The sequence below is a fragment of the Netta rufina genome (genome assembly GCF_964035555.1).
Source record: "Netta rufina genome assembly, chromosome: 5".
Taxonomy (NCBI): Eukaryota; Metazoa; Chordata; class Aves; order Anseriformes; family Anatidae; genus Netta; species Netta rufina.
In genome coordinates, this window is record NC_140128.1 from 59,948,982 (window position 1) to 59,969,340 (window position 20,359).

Genomic DNA, 20,359 nt, shown 5'->3' on the forward strand with positions numbered 1-20,359 from the left:
AAGTCCAAAGCTGATTTCCATCTCTTTCAACTTGCTTCTGGACACAATCAAACCCCAAAGGAGGCTGCTTTCCAAGGGAGCCCTATCAAGCGTACGTGGGCTTTAGATTAGACTTTCTGCAGAAAAGAAAAAAGCCTTGCTCGAGGATGATAAAGTCTAGACACCACAATATATTTTCCATCTGATGCAGCAAGCCTAAAAAGCCCTCCCTTGATCTCAGACTGCCATGATCAAAGCCATTATCCCATTCGGAGCCCTTCTGAAACTTTAGCTTCCAAATGTGCAAGTTATTTTTAAAATCTAAACCAGGCCAAGCCTCTTGTTTGGAGTTTTACGAGGAAATCGGGGTGTGCTCGTCCCAAACCTTCCCCCCGCATCCGCGAGCGGCTGGCGGTCGGCCCGCACGCATTTGGGGGACACAGCCCACCTCCCCACGGTGGACACAGGGGGGAATATTCCCCTTCCTTGACCGAGATGAAAGGTTTTGGAGAGCACCCGCGTCAGACGGTGCCGCGTGGTGAGCGCCAAGCCTGGCGTGCAGCACTCAGAGGGGACCCATGGTCGGTCCCCACAGCCGAGGCTTGCAGCGGCCAGGCTGGGAGACATCAAGGGATGGGAGTGACGAGGAGCCTGGGGACATCTGGAAGGGCATTTTGAAAGCACACAGGTGCCAAGCTGCATATCCTGTGTCCTGAGGCAAAGACGGGTCTTAAAACAGATGGGGACAGGAGGTGACTCCCTCCATGGAGGGGAAAGGAGCAGCACAGAGAACTCATTTGCTCCAAAGCTATTTAATAGCCAAATTTATGTCCCTAGTGAGTGCCTCACTCATCTAGAGCAGCTTGTAGAGCATTAGCACTATAAACAAGCCTAGTTGCCTCCATTTGCTCCCAGCACCCACTTTGAAGGCACCGCTCACCTCTCTTCCCTCCTCACTCCCCGTTTCCACTCTTCCTCCACTCCCAGCACCTCTGTGCCTCCTCCCACCTCTCCCTCAGCCCAACCTCTGCCCAAACACCACCACAGCAGACCTGGGAAAGCCACAGTGAAGCAAGCAGGCAAGCATGGAGAGGGGCTAGAGACCCTCCATCCCCACTGGCCTTGGGCAGCCAAGGGCAGCGCTACGCATCGCACGTCATGGGTGCTTCAGGAGGTGGTGTCAGGAAGAGGAGCCCTCCACTGGCTTTCCAGTTGGGTCAACATCACTTAAAAATTCTGTTTTGACAGCTTTCCTTCAGGATTTTGCCATCACACTGGACATTTCTCACCTGAGCAGAAAGGGTGCGGGCAACAGCAACGCGGCACTGGTTGCGAGAGTGGAGCAGAAACCTCTAATGTCACTGTCACCTCTGATGGGGAAACCACAGCCACCGGGGCTGGGATTGTGCCAATGTTACACAAAGAATGAGTTAAAAGCTGTCAGAGGGGACAACTTCTCTTAGAAAAGTGGCCGTGCTGACAAGGAAATGGAAATGCTTACCCCCAACACTGGCTCTGCTGTGGCACTGGGCCCCAACTCATGCCCCAGTGCAGCAGTTTGGGATCATCTCAGAAACACAGCCTGGTTTGGGTTGGCAGGGACCTCACAGCCCATCGAATCCCAGCCCTTGCCATGGGCACAACCCCTGCCCCCAGCCCAGGCTGCCCCCAGCCCCATCCAGCCTGGCCTTGGGCACTGCCAGGGATGGGGCAGCCACAGCTCCTTGGGGCAGCCTGCGCCAGGGCCTTGCTGCCCTCAGCATGAAAAACGCCTTCCTTATAACCACAGGAATTACAGCTTACCTGAGTTAGTGCAGAGAGGAGATGGACTTTGAGCTCAGCCTGCTCATGAGCAAGTTTTCCTAGCTCTGAGGGCACCGAGGCCAGGCAGATGCTGACGGCCCCACCTCGCAGCGGCCTCTTCCCTTGCATGGGAAGGCAGCGAGCGAAGCCACGCCACGCATCCGTAATCCTCGACAGGGGCTAATTAAACTGCAGTTACTGACCTCAGGACAGAAGCCGGCCAGAGAAAATTTATGGTCTGCATCACACGGGCGAGCGGAGGAGCTGATGGGCCGGCGGCTTCGGGGTTTAAAAGGCTGTGGGACTGCATCCATCACCGGGAGCAGCGCACGCCCCGCACCCTCGGCCCCGAGGGTCGTGCACGGGATATCTGACGCGATAAATTAGGCAGCTGACGAGCCAGCATCGTGACTGCTGACTGCTAGCATGGCTTCCCAAGAAAGCAAAACCAAGGAAAAGAGCGAAATTATCGAGCCCCATGCATTGTCCTCTGTGCCACCGCCAACATCGCTCTGGCCCCTCTGCACAGGCTGCTCTCACAGCGATAAATATTGCAGGGAAACAGGCACATCATTCATTTAGGCTCTGTGCATGAATCGGGGGTGGCCCCAGCACCACACCTGTCTCGTGGTGAGCTTTTCCAGCCCTCTTTTCCTGTTTTTCAGTGTTTTTCTGCGTCGTTCTTGCATTAGCGAGGGGGGAAATACATACCCCACTGTCTTCCCTTCCAAAACCCTATGTGCAAATAAAAGCTGGAAACCAATTGGATCGCCAGGCCTGGGAAACTTGTAGCACTAATTCATTTCCAGGCAGAACTGTGACTTTTATAAGGGACACCACCGAGTGAAGGAGTCAAAGGCATAACTGTACAAGGGAAAGCAAACGCCCTTTATTCCTGCAAAGACATTTTTCTCCCTCAAAACGACCCCGAGTAACACAGAGCCTGCCAGTTTACAGGGGTATACACTGAAGGCTTGGCTGAAAGCAAGCTCATTAAGCTGGCTGGGTCGTTAAGCGCCAATCAAAGCAGGCAGTCCTCTGATCATCACATGAGGGGTTGCGAACCAAACACTTAAATCAGGGAAATCACCAGCGGGGAAAATCTTTCCAACCCACCCCTCCAGGCAAAATCCACCACCACCACCACCCTCTTTTTTTTATTTACTTACATAAGCAGCATGACAGATAACTTGGAGGAAATCAGATGCTTAATGATTAAGCGACACTCAGGCAGCACTCTGAAAGATAAATACGCCCTTTGGAAACCCTGCAACAAAAACAGAAGGTATAAACAGACAGTAACTAATTATTCTGATTAAATCTTGGAAGACCTGAAATACCCGACCCGGCCAGACTGCAGCAGAACAAAGCCCGTGTGTGCCTGCGCGGCTCGCAAAAAAAAAAAATCAGTCACACCCTTTCCAAAAGAATTCGCAAAAATAAATGCGAGTGCTTTTTGTTTGCATGCGTGTTCCTTGAGGTCTGCGCCGGTAGGAAACCTCTGCAGTACCCCGGGGGGATCCGTTGCCATCAACTAAAATTAGACATCAATGAAAGCAAAGTTCCCCGAGCGGGTAAACACGGGGTTGTTCCTCCGGCGTGTGAGCAGAGCTCCCACCACGCGCTTTGGGAGTGGCACGCTGGGCTTTTCCTCCCCTAAAGGCCATCGAAACCGAAAACTGAGCTTTTTTTTTTTTTTTTTTTTTGAATTAAAAGAAATTAAGGGAAGTAAATAAGGCGTGCTCCCGGGGAGAAGCAGAGGGGGCAGGAGCACATGGATGGGATGTGGTGTGCTGGGACGCGATGGGATGCTTGCTGCGGTGCCGGGGCACCCGCAGAGCCCCCCTGCAGCTTGCCCAGCACCACGGGCACAGAGCAAGGCTCCTGATTTATTGTGGGCCACGAGCACAGCACCAGGAGCCTCTGTTATACATGTACAGCAGACACGGCATCCAGAGCAGGGCAAGGGGATCTGCTCAGCAGCCATCGCCCTGCTCTCCTCGCCTCGGAGGAGAAAACTTCATTTTCCTTCCCCTTTTCTCTCTGCCCTCCCCCACCACGCTAAATACCAGCGAGGCTCGGGGGAATATTTAATCTCAAACCTCAGTAATCAATCAGTTCGCCCTTGCACGCGAGCAAGAGTTGCAGCATTAAGCACCAAATCCCCTTTCTATCCAGCAATGCCACGTTTTAATTACGTACATAAAATTCGCCTTTTAACATAAATCTCGAACGGATCCCGCCAGCCCTGGGCGGTGGGTGGGGAGGGACACGGGGACGGGGGGAGGAAGGGGAGGAGAACCCATGGTGGCAATTATTGGAAATGACAACTTTAAACGGCTGCTCCGGTTTGCTGCGGGCACGACGACGCTTTGACCTTGGGTTTGCTCCTCACCCTGGCGCAGAGGATGGGCAGAAAGCTGCTGAGATCCCTCAGCCAACCCCAGTATCACGAGCTGCATCGCCTTCAATGCCCCCCGCCAGCTCGCACGATGGAAAACGGGGACAGCAAACACACGGTGGGCACGCATTAAAAGGTTTGGGCCAGGCTGTGGTAGAAACAACAGCAGCGGTGTCTCTCCACCAGTGCTAGGAGCTTACTCAGAGCCTCTCCAGCTCGGTTTGAGGAGGTTTAGGATCACTCCCTGCTAGCATTTGTTCCTTCCCAAGTGCAAGCATCACCAAACCGACAGGACCATCGCACGGCCGCCAGCACACCAGGCAGGCATCCCTCCCTGGCACCACGCCCCAAGTGACAAACATCGATGTTAAAACCCTATATATTTTAAACACAAACACACACACACACAGACTTTTCCAATATTGGGGAACAAAAGACGGGACATCCTGCTGAACCATCGTGTGCAGCTCGGCTGCTCTCCGCAGCGACGAAGGAAATCAGAACCAGAGCCCACGCGCACACCCGCTCGCTGCGGCGTTTTGGCTCTGGGAACATTTCTGGGTCCCCCCCAGCGCAAGCTCTGGTCTGCAAGAGCTGCAAAATGATCTTGCAACCCCCCTGACCGAGGAGCAGAGGGCTCCAGGGTCAATGGGCAGCCTGCAGCGCTAGGCTCACCAGCTCCGAGGTGCCCAAAGCAGCACCGCAGCACGAGGAGAGCACAGAAATCAGCTCCTGCACATGGCAGGGAGCTTCTGCCCCTCTGTGCAAAACGAAACACCCCAAAAAGCCACAGCGTGCAGAACAAAGCAAGCTCAGGTCCTGGGGCTTGGCCACTGGGTGAACCCACCCGTGACCGCCGCTCCTGCCCCGCTGGATCGCGATGCTCCGATAAGGCAACAGAAACAAGCTCGGGTTTGGGGATGGTGGTGTTATCTTTGACTTCTTTACACGGAGCAAACCTGTGGTTTTGAGCCCTGTTCTTCCAGGCACGTCCCACGGCAGGCTCCTTAAGCACACATGCGTGTATCGCTTTCAAAGGACGCACGCACCCTGGCTCGCAGAAGCATTTTTCGGAAGGGGATGTGGTGCGGTGCAATGGGAATTTTCCAATTCCTCCCGGCAGGAAATGCCACGCTGAGATCTGAAAGGCAAATTTACCTGCAACCGAGATTCCTGCGCCCCGGTTTCCTTCAAAAGGCGGCCGCTCCCTCCCCCCTTTATTTTTGGCTTCGCTTTCCCCGAGACTTGTAACATCAGGAATTGCTTGGCACAGGGACAAATTCCTCAAGCTCCACACGCATACCTAGAGAAACTGTTTCACTTACACACGCCCTGATCCCTTCAGCCCACGCTGGTGGATGCTCATTTTGGAGGGACCAGGCAGTGCTGGACACCCTCACCATGCTCCCCAAAGAGGATGGTGCAGTTCAGGATGGAGACGCTCGGTATCCGGAGCCAGCTAAACCTCCCAGGCACAGAAGCAAGGATGGATTCATCGATTCGTGGAAAACGTCCTCCTAAATGACTTCTTTTGGAGCAGCAGGAGTGGACAAAATGAGGGCTATCGGGCTGGGCTGGCAGCAGCGCTGCGGGAGCGTCAGCTCTGGAGAGCACTCGTCTGGCTGCAGCTTCCAGGTGCGTGCTCCTCGCCAGGCTGAGAGCTGCTGGATGCTCACCGCCGCTCCTGACAAAGCGACGAGCTCTTGAATTTTTCAGTTTCTCGAATAAAAGGCAAGAGGAGCTCTCATATTATGCACAGCACAAAGCGTTTTCCCCGGCTCCTGTGCATTTGCAGCACTTCCGTGCGCTCTTACATCAGTCAAACCAGCCCCTTCCAACGCCAATGCCCAGACCCACGGGACCAGCACAGCCCCTGCTGCCAGCCCATCGCATGCCCACGGCCAAAGCTGCCGTTTCCCGGGCAGATTCAACATTAAAGAGCCTTTTGTAGCAGCAACTGCAGCTTACCGAGACTCAAACCACCGTCCACAGCTCCAAATCACCTTCTGGAACCATTTACCGAGCCCCCATTTTCAGCTCATCTGCCAGTTTGTAAGTCAGCATCAACCTGAGATCGATTTTTTCCAGCATCAGCAAGGACGCTGAGTACCGACGGATGCGCTCCCACAGGATTATACCTGCAAGAAGTGCTGCGGGAACACCTCTGCCCCTTACAAATCCCCCCCGCTGGTGATATTAAAACCACAACGAACCCCAGAACCTCGTTGGGGGATGCTGGGGAGGAAACGTCGCCTTTACATAGCGAAAATGGAAAATTAAATGCATTTGTAGCAGTGCAGCATGCAAACTCTTGTGCTCCTGGCTCTCCAGTCGGAGAGCTTCTTATTATTGCTCTGTCATCACGAACACCTGAGAGACAAGGGACAGCAGCGTGCCAGGCCGTGTCTGGTAGCTGTGCGCTCACGTGATGGGAAGAGGAGGGTGGAAAGAGCAGAAAAAGGGATTAAAGATGGGGAGGGAAGCGGCGTCGGGGAGGAAAACCACAGAGCTGGGCTCCTGCTGTGCTCACAGAGGAGGGCACCAGGGACACGGCTCTGTTGCATTTCGGAACCGAGCAGGTGCCCGCAGCAGAGCAGAAACCACACTGCTGTCGGAAAGCCACCCCCTTGTTTCCTTCACCGACCAACTCACACGAGGTGACCTTGTAAGGGCAAAGCTGATTCCCTCGCATTTGTCTCTAATTTGCCTCCCCCACCCATTTTTAAGCCAAACCAAGGATAACGCCCTGCTCTCCCTTCAGGTCACTGGTTTCTCGTAGGCACCATGACGTGCGTTAATATTACTCATTTATAGGACACCCGCAGCTCTTATTGCTCTGGGTGGCTGCTGGCAGGGCCGGGGCTGGCACCGTGCTGCCAGCACACACACAGATAAGGGGTGACCCCGGCTGCCGAGGACGAGCGTGGTGACACACTCCAGATAAGCAAAGGGGAAACGGGGTTTCAAAGCAGGGCGCCGACACGCAGAGCAGGCAGTCACAGGTGGCTCCCACCTCTCTCACCACTTATTTCACCACTTATTTAGCTCAGAAGTTGCCTCCGTCGGAGACCCCGAAGATGCCGCAGCACTTCTCACCCGCTGTGAATTTTTGGTCTCTCGAGGCCTCCTGGAAGCCCAAACGCAGAGGAATCTCGGATGCTATCCCACAAGACAAGCCTCAGGAGGTGAGCTACATACACGATATTCCCCCACTGGTGTTTAATTTCCCTTTTTGCCTTCCCAGACAAAAAGGCCCTACCTCTGCTCAAGCCAACCAACAGCTTCTTATTCCTTTGCATCCTCAAATACTCCACCGCTACCTCTGGGAGGCCAGCAGAGACCTCTCCATCCTGCCCTCCTCTCCATCCTGAAGCCTCCAGCCATGCCCAGGTAGCCACAGCGTGGCCACCAAACCCTAAAACACGTAATATCAACAAAAGGTGATGGCCCCACAGCAAGACCAACTGCTTCTACAGCCCACATCCCCCCGAGCTAGAGATGTCCACGCAGTATCAGACATCCCAAGCTTGGCCACCAGCACGGCCCAGCCACGGGCTAGCAGGAGGCAGCAGCACCTTGCCCATGGGGTGTCCTCTCCCCACCGAGTCCCGGCATGGGATTCTCCTCCTGGGCCTGTTTGGAGCCGCTTTGCATAACCAAAATCAGAGCCGGCCGCACTAACCACATCTTCCAGGGTGTATTTAACTCCGATGGAAGACAAAAGGGGTTCGGGTCCACCGCAGATTAAAGGAGCTCAGCCTGGTTCCTTCAGGAGCTCGCGGCCGCCCCGAGCACGTCTCAGACAAACGCGCTCCTTGCAGCTCGGTGGCCTCAGGAGGAGGCACAGACGGGCTCCCGCGAGGCTTTGACAGGGGAAACGCAGAGCGAAGAGGTGGAGGAGTAGGTCCAACAGGTTCTCCGAGCCTCGGGCACGGCGCAGTCTCACCGGGGTGGCTGTCATCCGTCTGGACCCCGCGATGAGGCGCGGTGACCTCCGCGGCTCCTTCAGCCCCAAGGGAGGAAGAGGAGGAGCCGGGACAGCGGGGGGAGGATGAGGACATTTCCCTCCTGGTCTTCAGCCTCTCAGCTCCAGGGCAAGGCCTGTTTTCCCTGCCTAATTTCCACCCGTAACGTTTCATCCCCCGGCTCCTCCAGCGCGGTCACAGCACGCAGATGGGACCGAAGACAGGGTTATTTTTACATTTTCCCCCCCGGGGAAGCCACATCAAGTGCCACGTCGCGTCAGATCACCAGCACGCTGCCGCCTCAGCCCCGGCTCCATCGCAGCCCAGCCGAGCACCAAAACCATCTCACGCTTTTGGGTCTTTTTCTTGAGGTTTTCGGGCTTGGCCACGCCACGATGCACCAAAGCCCACGTACCGCGTGGAGGAGGAGCACTGTGCCAGCGTCAGGGATTTCTTTAAACCCTGATCTCTGGGCACTTCTATACAGGGAGGAAAAGCCCAATGCTTACACGAGCAATTGAAGAGCTTCTGGGCTTCACACAGTCGTGGTGCTGTGATGCTCCTGCTCCGTGCCAGGGCAGGGACATGGTGACAGTCGGGTGGCCACCAGGAGGGTCAGGATGGGGGAAAAATGGATTTTTTTGAACAAAGGGAGCAGTTTGCCCAATGTTTTATTCCCCTCCTTCCCTTCAGGTTATGCTCGCCACCATCCGGGCACACCAGAGCAGCCTGGCGTTCACCAGAGCAGGTTCTGTGCTGCTTCTCCGCAGTTACTTTACAAACAGCGAAAACAAACAAAGAAATAATGAACGTCTGCACCCTAAAAGCATCCCACGGCCCTTCCCCCGCCAACACCTCCCCGAGCAGAGCGCAAATCCAGCTGCTCCACAATCTTATCTTGACGCAGAAACAGTCTGGGAGGAGATACAAGGGTTTCCCTGAAGGCACGGTTTATTAAAGGCATCTTTATTTAGCTGCTTTTCTTCAAAAACACTGCACTAAAGCGCCGCTCCCGGATGGGTTTTCATTGCAGCAGCAGGGCAAGCCAGAGGCAAACCCCATTGAGGCAGGGATGTGGGGATGGGTCCCCGCTGCCACCCACACCTGGAAAGCTGCTGGGCTCCTTCCCAGGCTGAAAAGCATCCCAGAAACAGAGCCCACGGCCAGCCCACGGCACTTCCAGGCACCCAAAAGCTGCAGCAACCCCGCTCAGAGCCACCCGGAGCTCTGGGGATGTGCACTGATGGGTGTTTTGGTGCACCACGGTGATGCAGCCCATGGAAAGCTCCCAATTTGCTCGGCAGCTCCGCGTCTGTCCCCTCGCTGCGTACATTGGCTTTGCACACCCGTAGCCAAACGCACTTAATGCCAGGCTTCGAGAAACACCGAGCTACAACACCACGAAACAAAGAGGCACCGGTTTGCACACATCCCCGGGACCTTCCCTGCAGCCACGGCTTCTTATTTATCCAACACGCGACCTGTACACGTCGAGCTATTTTAATCCCTCCCGCTATTAATGGGCGGAAAAGGCGCTTGGGTGAAGGCGTTCGGCAAAAATCTCATTTAGAGATCAAGACAAGCTTAATTGGTTTCTAGCCAGACCCGCACAAAGATGGGTTACTCCACAAATACAGTTGCTAATCTGCCCATTATACTCCGTAAGCCCCCAACGGACAAAGAAAAAGGGGGGAAAAAAAGAAGAAAGATAAAAAAAAAAAAAAGACAAGATGCACAAAGGAACGTGGGGTTTTGAGCACGCTACTTGGAACAAGGAGCAAATTTGGGGAAAAAAGCTGCGGATCCTGCAGGAACAAGGGGGTTGCTCTTCTTGGGGGAAAAGGAAGAGCCAAGTAGTAAACACAATAACAAAACCCCATCTAATGGGGATCAAATGTGTGTTTTCCCCCTCGTGCCACGGGCAGCCACCATCCATGTCAGGTTGGTGGGGAGCGTTCCCAGCAGCTATTGTCTCTGCAGGTCTGCAGCAGCGAGGGGAAAAGCCAACGCGGCCGAGGAAACGTCACTTCACGAGTGGTGGAGCTGAAAGGACGGAGAGCCTCGTGATTAAAAAGCGCACGGGACCCGAAACCCTGGAGAGCTGAATTCACTTCCTCACTCGGCTGCAAAAAAAAAATAATAAAAAAAAAAATAGCGAGTTTCCTGTGTGATCACATCCTAGATGATTTATTCACGTATCTGGTGTTGAAAACCGAGGGGAGGGGGGCGGAAAGGAAGCAGGAGGAGGAAGGGGAAGAGTCGATCCTGCGGGTTTTTAATAGGGTTGGGGTTAGCTGAGCACTGCGGCAGCTCAGCTCCCGGCCCGCGGCGCAGATCCTGCCCTGGGAATCACCAGGCAGGTGATGAGAGGGCTCGCTGCTGCCAGCCTTGTGCAACAGCCCGAGACTCCCTGCTCCGGCGTAGGAGGCCTGTTTATTTCTTCAGATGCCAGCCAGTTTTGCTGGGTGGGAAGAGCGGCACCCCGGGGACACCCCACGGCAGGGCGCCGCCAGGCCCCGCAGCCGCGGCCTCTCCTCCAGGTGCGGCCCAAAATGTGACACGCAGGGAACAAGACGGGGACACGAGGCAAGCGAGCCGCAGCCGGGACTCAGGCCAGCACCCTCTGCATTCGAAGTGCTTCGGTCAAAGTACAGCAGGAGGCTTTCCCCACGCACACCGCAGCACCGGGCTCTCACGCTCCAGCTGGTCCAGCCCCGGCCCGAAGTCAGCGGAGTTTCATCCGATGCCACTGCTGGGCACCTCCTGGAAATCCACCCGTTGAGCATGTCGAGGTTAAAGTCCTCCTTACTCGGTTTTTGCTCATGTGGAAATGCGTCAGGCTGTCGGATGGCTCGAAGCAGGGACAGGCTGCATTTTATGGGCCTTTTTAAGGAAGTTGTATCATGACGACTACGGGAAACGCTTGGGCTCGTGCCTACACACTCCACAGCAGACACGTCACGTCTGAAGACACCACGATCACTGCTGCATCCCTCACAATGTAGAGCTGGCAAATGCTGAACTCAGCGAGTGGAAGAGCAGCCTTTAGTACAGAAGTAAACGCACAAAAACGCACCAAGACTTGCCTCCAACTCCAGATCCAAAAGTAAGAAGCTGTCTGTAGGGATTACGGCGTTTAGCACACTCCAGAAATTTTTCCTGACATCTTCTTGCTCTGTGTAATGGGGAGGAGGGACTTCTTGCAGCTCCGGAGCCACCAGCGATTTCACGTGTGATATCCCAGACAGCAGCCTGCGCCGAAGATAAAAGGAGCTGGAGTTTAAAAAGGGAACTGAGTTGTCCCCGGGGAGCCTCCAGCCGCTTTGTGGGACGCATCCGTAACGAGGGGACGGTGACGAAGGGAGCGCCGTGTGTCAGGTCTCCAAGCCAACCCCTTCCTGCCAGAGAGCTTCAGCAAGCAAACGCCTGACGTGAAGTAGCCGTCAGGACAGACATTTGAAGCGTCGCCTCTTGTAAACAGGGTTGCTCCGGAGGCACGGGGGATTAGGGCAGTTCAAACAGTCCTCGGCGTGACTTACCGGAGCGGATCTGCAGCTTCAGCTCTTCTGCTGCCCAGCTCTCGCCCGGCACCGCTGACAAACACCAAAGATCCCACCCCGAAACCTTCGACCCCACCAACATCCCTGCACGCAAGCAGGGGCAGGAACGGTGATGGGAGAAGCCCAAAATTCCAGAAGAAAACCCCCAGAAGAAAACCCTCACCCCCGTAAAGCACTGAAGGAACCCCCACTCCATGGTGATTTCCCCAAAACCGCCAAACACAGCCAAGTTTTGCTCTGGGTAGGGAGCCCAGCTGCTGCTGTTTGATTCAAAAACCCCAAAGCCAGGCTCTGAGCAGCACGGGCTGCCTTTCCCCTGCCTCCTGGGGCTGATGGATTAACTGGGTCTTCCCAGTTTCTATCACCAGGGTTTGGCTGCTGATGGGTTGCTGGGAGCTGTGCACAACCTGTTTCCAGCCAGGGCTTTGCTCACGCAAGAAGGGACAAGGAATCCCATTGCAAAACACCTGGTGACAGCCTGGGAGTTCACCCGCTCGTAAAAATGCTCGAGCCTTGGCGGCGCGGCCCGGCGAGGGGCAGCCCGGGTTTTGGGGCAGGTAAGCCGTGCACACATGATTCAGGTGAGCAGCACGTAGCTGGGAGTGCATAGCTAAGTGCTGCTCACCCGAAGGAATGCGGGAGGCGCAACAAGAAGCCACTTGTCTGGCACGGCGAGGAGCCCTGCAATAATCCGCGCCGCCCCAACAGCGCCGAGGAGCCCGGCTCTCTGAAGGATGAGGCTGCCAGCACCACGATCCCACCAGGATGGGCAGCGGGCAGGCTCAGGAGGACGAGGACACCTCCAAATCAACATCATGCCACCCCTCCCTGAGCACTTTACGCAGGCACCGCCGTGTGTCCTCGGTGCCAAGTCTGGAGGTTCAGAACCAGGGCTCCAAAACAACTTGGAAGCAGCCAAAAAATAGCAAAGCAACCGCCCTGTCCTTCAGGAAGGCACAAAAAGTGAACAAACGAGCACTAGAAACCCATCTCTGATGCTCTAACGCCATGCCACCAGCCAGCTCTGCCACGGTGATGGACCCACAGTGGCACGGACCCTGCCACCACGACGGCCCCTCCGGCGGGTGACAGCAACATTTTGCACCGCCTGTCAAAGCCTGTCCGTGCAACCCGGTCAACGAGCAGCTTATTTATTACCTTAACGACTCCCGATAATAATGACTCATCAATGAGCGCCAGCAGGTTGGGCCGCCCCATCCATCTGGCCGATTTAGGAAGTGACTTCCCCGCGCAGGTGCTCCCGGCAGCACAAAGCCCTTTCATTCAGCAAAGCCAGAACAAAAGCCGGAGGCCGAGCACTGACCGCCAGAGGAAGCACTAACGAAGCCGGGGGAGCGCTGATTCATGTGGAGCACGCAGAGGTTGCTCCCGAGCTCGGCGCGGGGCAGGACACCCGGAGAGTGACCCCACCTAACTTCACCGCGAGGAGAGCCGGGGCAGATGCTGCTCGGGTGATTTCACGCATTATTTTGTGCTGCTGTAACGCAGGTGGCTGGCGTTCAGACCACACCGCTGACGGAACAAAGCCCTGTCGGCTCACCTCATGAATGTCTCCAGGTAACCAACCCCGTATTTACGGTGTGCCAGGCTGCTTCTCTCATCTCCACCTCCTTTGTTTTCTTCTCGGAGGCCACAGAGATTTGAAAGTTTTATGACTCACTCGGCTGAGATTTTCCACGCTCCCCCAGAACTCCTGGTTCTTCAGCACACTCCAGAGCACCGTGACACCCCACGAGGACGGCAGGCACCGGGCACAATCCACCTCCCGAGAGGGCAGGTGGGAAAGGTGGCACCGGCACAGCTTTATCCCAGCTGGGTTCAGACCAAGACAGCAGCAGGAAAAGGAAGAACCAAAGACAAATTGCAAATGCACTATGCAAAAAAGCTACAGCTGGCGTATTTAAGTGCTTCCCAAACTCCTGCTAGCTGTTCCTCCCATCCCCTAGTACGGTCAGCACGCAGAGTAACCTATATGCTAAGCCATATAGTTTCAAGTCAGGGTAGACACTCAGTATTTTTTCCCCAACTTGCTCCCTTTTGTTCAGATCACCTTTTTCAGCGCAGAGCTGATGTTTGTCATGGTGCAGAAGCGAAAAGTACACATATCATTACCTTCAAGAGGAAGGAAAAAAAAATCAATGTGGACACGATTTGAATTTTACAGCGTTCGACTACCACGACTTGCAAAAAACCAGCTGTCCCAGCAGGTCATGCAAGCTTCATAGGACAGCTGTAAAATGCAAGATCTTCCTTCCCCTTTTAAAGGAGATTTACTTATATAAAAATGTGTATTAAAAAGAAAAACACATGCAGGCTGAAGCCCTGTAGTTAAGGCCCACTCGATTACAGCAGAACGAGCGCGCCCTGCTTCACAGGGCCTCACCAGTCGATCCACGCAGCCGGGCTGAGATATTTAATTACCAGCATCAAGTCAGAAACCAAAGCACCCAACAAAATCCTCATTTGTGCGAGAAGCCTGCAGAAATCCCGTCGAGCAGGCTTTGGCAATCTCCAAAGCTGACAGCTGGACGCCCTTGCTTATCTCCTGCTGGAGCGCGCGCGTGGAAAAGCCCCGAATGCTTGCAGTGCCGAGCGAGCCGTGCAAGCAGCCCCGCCGGCCTCTTGTAAAGGCTCACAGAAATAGGCGAGCTTCATTTATTAATACTTCAGGGATAAAAGCGGCCGTGCAGCAGCAGCTCGGTGCGTACGAGTGAAGAAGGAGGATGGGCAGGGGACGAGCACGCGGTGCCCACCGCCAGCCACCCTCACAGGTACGCTCGCTGCCTGCGCAGGAGGGATCGATGCAAGGGTTGATCTCTTCAGTGGGATCCCTCAAAGAAAACCTTTCAAGCAGAAGCTGGGAGGCTGCTGGTGACCAACAGCATCATCACACCCACTCGGGCACCCCGCTGTCTGCCCCTCGTGCTGGATTTCAGCGGTTTTGAAGCTGGGAGCGAGCCAGCAACATGATGGTGGGCACAGGTGGGACCAGGGGGGCTCCGGGCCAGCAGGTAAACCCCACCCGAAGGCTTTCTGCAAGGGAGGAGTCACTCGGCGGTGGTGACAGCTCGGGAGAAGAGGGGGAAGAAGCCAAAACAAAGAACAGAAGCAGGGGGAGATAACCACGACCCGGGGCCGAGCGGCCGTCGCCCCCTGCTCTTCCCATCTGTGGAGCCCTTCCTGCTGCCTCCCGAAAACAAAGGGTCAGATAAGGAGCCGGCTCAGGTCGAGACCGGTCTGACTCCGCTTCCAGCCCAGGGCAGCGGATTCGGGGCTGCTCCTACACCTCACCCATCCTGTTTGCCTCCCCGGGGCGGAGGCCGGGACGCGGAGCCAGCTGAGTGCCCGGCCAGCCCCAAAACACCGCAGGGCCGCACGCAGCGACCCGGCTGGACAAGGAGGAGGACGAGAAGGAGAAGAAGAAGAAGGAGGAGGAGGAGGAGGAGGAAGCCTCCACGCTTCCTGCTGTCCCACCTTGCCTGGTCGGGGATCCCAGAACCTGGCTCTCGCTCCCTTGAGCACGCAGGAGGCGGGTGGCCACCGGTGGCGTCTGGCTGGTCCCCGAGCAGAGCGAGTCACTCATTAACCGAGGAGCGGCCAGGTGGAGGTCCGGCCCGCGGCCAGGAGGAGGTCGGGCCCGCGAGGCCACGCAGGAGGCCGGCAGGGGGAAAGGAAGCCGGTGGGAAGAGGCTCGCAGCCCGCGGGGCCCATGGAGCCCTCGCTGCGGGCGGGCAGGGAGCGCCGAGCGCTCCGAGGTATCGCCGTGCAGCCGGGCCCGGGGAAGGAAAGCGGGGCTGTGCTGCGAGGCGGCCTTCGTGCGAAACACCGCCGGGTTTTGTGTGCAGTATCGGGATCGACCTCTAGAGAGGGGAAAAAAAAATGGGGGAAAAAAAAGGGAAAAAAAGGGAAAAAAAGGAAAAAAAAGGAAAAAAAGGAAAAAAAAAAAAAAAGAAAAAAAGGAAAAAAAAGGAAAAAAAAGGAAAAAAGCCGTGTCTGCTGTCCTCGGTGCAGCGGGGTGAAGCTGGCTTGGTGCATGGTGGTGAAGGTCTGTGGCACTCGGGGGCCACCCGGGGGTCCTGGCACCCTGCTGCCCACCTGGGATTTGCATGCCCAGCTCCTTGCACCCTGCTTTGCAGCAAGCAGCCCCTTGTCTGAGCTGCCGCCCAAGCGAACCACTCGGCTCTGGACAGCAGGAGGGCTCTGGTCTGGCTTTGCCTTAAATTAACCTTGATGCAAAAAGGATGCCCAAAGCACCGAAAGGATGCGAGCAGCCCCCGAGGATGAAACCCCAACGCTGCCGCTGATGGCTTCGCATCCACCCAAGCACAATCCGACCGCAACCACCGCAGCGGAGGCATCGCCCTTTCTGCGCCCCCGACCCAAATCTTCCATAAATCCCCCCAAAACCCTCATCCTGGAGGGTGACACAGCCAACCTGCCCACCCCCCCGACCCCAACCCCGCTCCCCCCCCAGCCCCATGCCGACCTCCCGCTGCCCCTGCACAGCACCGGGGGGCTCCAGCACCCTTGGGTGGGCAGCCTCAACCCCTCCTTCGCCACCCAGCCCCGCTCCCCTCTCCACATAGGGACCCCGAGGGGGGTCCCCAGGGCTCGGTAGGGCACTCACCGAGCGGCTGCGGACCCCCGGTACCTGCCGGTGCGGCGCGGAGCCCGCCCGGCCCCTGCCCACAATGGGCCGCGGCCGCCCCGCCCCGGGCCGCCCCTCGGCTCGGCCCCGCCGCCGCCATGGCGTCACTCGGCCCGCCCCAAGATGGGGGCGGCGGGGATGGGGTGGTGCTGAGGGCTGGCACCGGGGGGTAGGGGGTGAGGGAAGGGGTATGGGTACAGGGAAGGGATGGGGGGAGCTGGTATGGGGCATAAGTACTGTGAGGAGAGGGTGGGGGAGCTGGGGGGGTGGGCTGGGGAAGAGGGGGCTCAGGGCAGAGCTCGGTGCTGTCTGCAGGTACCTGGAAGGGGTGGGGAGCTGGGGGTTGGCCTCTGCTCACAGGTAACCGGTGATGGGACCAGGGAATGGCCTCAAATTGTGCCAGGGGAGGTTGAGGTGGGAAATGAGGAGACATTTCTGCTCAGAGAGCAGGCAGGCGTTGGGACGGGTTGCCCAGGGAGGTGGGGGAGTCCCCGTCCCTGGGAGTGTTCAAGGGAAGGTTGCCATGTCCCCTGGTGCTTGGGGACGCGGTTCAGTGGTCACATTGGTGGCAGGGGGATGGACCAGATGATCCTGGAGGGCTTTTCCAAACTAATGATTCACCAACAGCCCCAGCAGTGCAGCACGGGTGTGGGAGCACTCAGAGGAGGGCACCGGTGCTCGTCCTGCAGGTCTCTGCTGCATGGTCACTGGTGGTGGGCACACAGGGACAGCACAAAGCTCACTGGGGAGTGAGGACAAAGCCCTGAACCATGCGGATGGGCAGGCACCGAATGGGCTCTTGGTGAGGCACCCAGTGCCCTGTGGTTGTCAGCATCCAAGGGACCTTTAGGCAATGCCCTCAGTAACAGGTTTCAGCTTCTGGCTAGCCCTGCAGAGGTCAGGCATTGGATGGGATGACAGTTGTGGGCCCTTCCAGCTGAGATATTCAATTCAATACTAACCCGTTTTGTTCTGCTTAGCTACCTGGGTGGTGCCGATCTGAGAACCGGAGGGTGGCATTCCCTCCCGCAGAGCCCCAGCAGATGAGCCACGGAGATAAAATTTCATCAGGCTGGTGACACGGGTGGTGACGGGCATGCAAGATCGGTATCCCAGCTGCTTTTACAATGCATGACGATGTTCTCCCAAGCAACATCATTCCCTGTCTGTCAGCTCCGACTTAATAAATCACTTTTCCAGGGGTTCCTGTTTCACGTAAAGCAGCACAGCAGCCTGACCGGCTGTACGTGGCTGGACTTCCACGTGCACTCGCATAACCTCTGTATGGAGATAAGGCTGTGGGCTTCCACCCGCTTCATGCATAGGAACTAGTTATTGCTCTTGTTGCAAATCAAAACTCGAGATCAAATTAATAGCGTGTAACATTATAGCCTAAGTAAACTTTTTTTTTTTTTTTTTTTTTTTTTTTTTCTGGATAAGAGGTCAAGCTATTTATATCTTGGGTGAATTTTTTTCTCAGCAACAACCGTGTGGGAAGCTCTGACGAGCTAGGAGGGACTTAGAGGGATTGCTCATATGGGCCAAGCACAAATAATTACTAAGACAGCAGAAGGGCCAACGATGGGAACGTAAAGGAAGAGCATCCTTAGGGGAGCTGACACTGAAGTGCGGGACGAAGAGTAACATGAGAGCGACTGCATGGGGTGGGCTCTCTGCAGCTGCAGCCAGACGGACTCCTAGGTGGCCATCTGCACGAGGGAGAGACAGGAACCAGTGTGTGCACGGGGTCTGCCAAGTGCTACACAGGTCAGCCTCTTACAGCCCTGACAGCAGCTTTCCCGGCCCATCCAGGCACCATCACAGGACTTTATCTGCAAAATAAACCAGGATCAGACCCAGAGTTTCAACCCATCCCATACAGTTTCAGTCCAAGACGCCACACTGGTTCATGTTTATGATCCCTTATTCCCAAACAAGTTGTCTGTACCCTCCCTGGAGGAAAAAGCATGTTGGGAATGATAAACCCATTACAGACATTTTTTAGGATGTCAGCTAGGCCTTTTTGGTTTTAAAGCAAGAAGGTACATTTATCTCAACAAAACACACTTCCATAAAGCGGATTTTCTACTCACTGTGCCCGGCCCTTTTCCTAACTTCTTGTCTCTTGTAGCAATGAGCTCCACAGGTAAATGTGAAATGCCAGGAAAAAATACTGTTTCACTTTACTGGTGGAGAACTTCAAAGTCGGCCCTATTCCCTGTCACTGCTACAAGGCTGGCCTCACCTCTGAGTGGTTTAAATCTCTCTCCACAGCCTAGCCTGGGGCAAACAAGTCCTAGCCCTTGAGCTGCTGTCCCCAGGGATGGATCTTCCTGCAGGGAAGGTGTGACTGGTCAGACCCTGAAACCAGAAATAATTCCTTCTGAAACCATCAATACCTTTGCATCACCATGCATGTCTTTCCAAAGAGCTAGCGCTCCCCACAAGATGCAGACAGCCCGAGGTGCCCAGGACACGTGTCTGTGCCAGCCCACAGCAGAAGCAGCAGCGTGGCTATTCCATCCTAATACTCTGTAATGCAGTGGTTGGCACACGTGGATCTTGGTGAGGTCTGGGTGGGTTCCTGGTAACGGGGCACTTCTTTGCAGAGGGATGCATCGGAGGCTGCATGGCAGGCTGAAGGGTCAGCAGAAGGGCTCACAGCACACGCTGGCAAAAGGAATCATTGCAAATTGCCACCACCAGCTTGGTTTTGGACAGAGACCCCCATGCAAACAGCAATGTGCAGTGTGCAGGTGCTCTCCTAACGGTACCTTGGTGTAGGAGCAGAGGGAATTGGCAATTATGGGGGCTTTTTTGGTGTCGGGGGCAGGCTCTGAGGAGCAGCATGTCCAATGGCAGTGCTGTGAAGCTGGTGGGGTGCATGGACAAACGCATCTCTAAATATGCTGGGGAAAAGCCAGCTCAGCTTTTGGAGACAGAAATGATGACTCACGAAATCTATCACGGTCCTTGGAAGCAGGCAAAGGTTTGGAGGACAACAGAGATCTAATGGATATAATAGATATGGATTTTCTAAGGGCTCTTGAGGACGGTATGGAGCCATGAAAAATTAAGCTGTTTACAGACAGAAACCACAAGGGACAGCCAGGGATGGTCGGTCCCTGCGGTGGAGGGATGCCCAGGGGAGCTGTGCAGGGGCCTGTGCTGCATCTCCAACCGTGATGTGGGCAGGTTGGGAGCTCATGACACAGGAAAACCCTAGAAGGATCTCGGGATGCTCAGTGAGAAGATGACAGATGTGGGGATAAATCTAAGTGATGAGCTGCAGAAGAAGCACTCCTACCCTCATGTACACAGTGGTGGGCTCTGAGTGACCCTCACCCTGTGACAATGGGATCCTGGGGTTAGTTTTAGCAAGAAATTTGATGAAAGCATCAAACTTATTGCTCAGCAGCAATCATGAAAGCAAACAGGTAGGAGTTAATGAGAAAAGAGGAAAAACAACTGTACAGATTCTTAGTTTGCTCTCGTCTTGAATATGATGAGCGCTTCCTTTCTCTTTTCTCACCAGAAGACCAAAGATGGGGAGCATCTAGGTAACAGGATTATTCAATACAACATTTCTATACAAGCCTTGGGCTCAGGAAGTCCTGGAGCTTCAGGGTACTGCAGCCTTGGAGATTTTACTGGAAAATGTCCCTGTACACTTCTCATGCCCTTTGGAGAGGATGCTGGGTGGGATGGTCCCCATGTCCAACCCAGCACGGCTGTCTTATGGTCCTACTTTCACTTTTCCTCAACAAAATGCCCTCCCAGGCCTCCCCTTCCCACCTCTCTCACGGAGACACGTCCTCCAGGCAGCGATGGTTTGATCTGGAGGCTGCCAGCCTTGGGCAAGCAGCTGCAGAGCGGCTAGCACCTGGAGGGGCATCTTCCTCGTGGCAGCGGTGCAGCCATTTTCTTCTAATTGCCTCCTCGGAGCTTGTTTGGAGGCTGCTTATCAAGCCCCATTGTGTCG

At 55.5% G+C, this 20,359-nt stretch overlaps 1 protein-coding gene across 1 annotated transcript in view; it reads right to left on the reverse strand.

Moving 5' to 3' along the window:
- The window catches only part of DAAM1 (dishevelled associated activator of morphogenesis 1), an 83,217-nt gene extending 66,800 nt beyond the window's left edge, over window positions 1–16,417 (reverse strand). Inside the window, exons 1-2 of the mRNA XM_084288563.1 lie at window positions 16,357–16,417; window positions 2,952–3,049 (exon numbers count right to left, since the gene is read on the reverse strand). The gene's annotated coding sequence lies outside the window, so the exon portion shown is untranslated. The remainder of the gene's footprint in view (window positions 1–2,951; window positions 3,050–16,356) is intronic.
- Window positions 16,418–20,359: the final 3,942 nt, after the last annotated feature.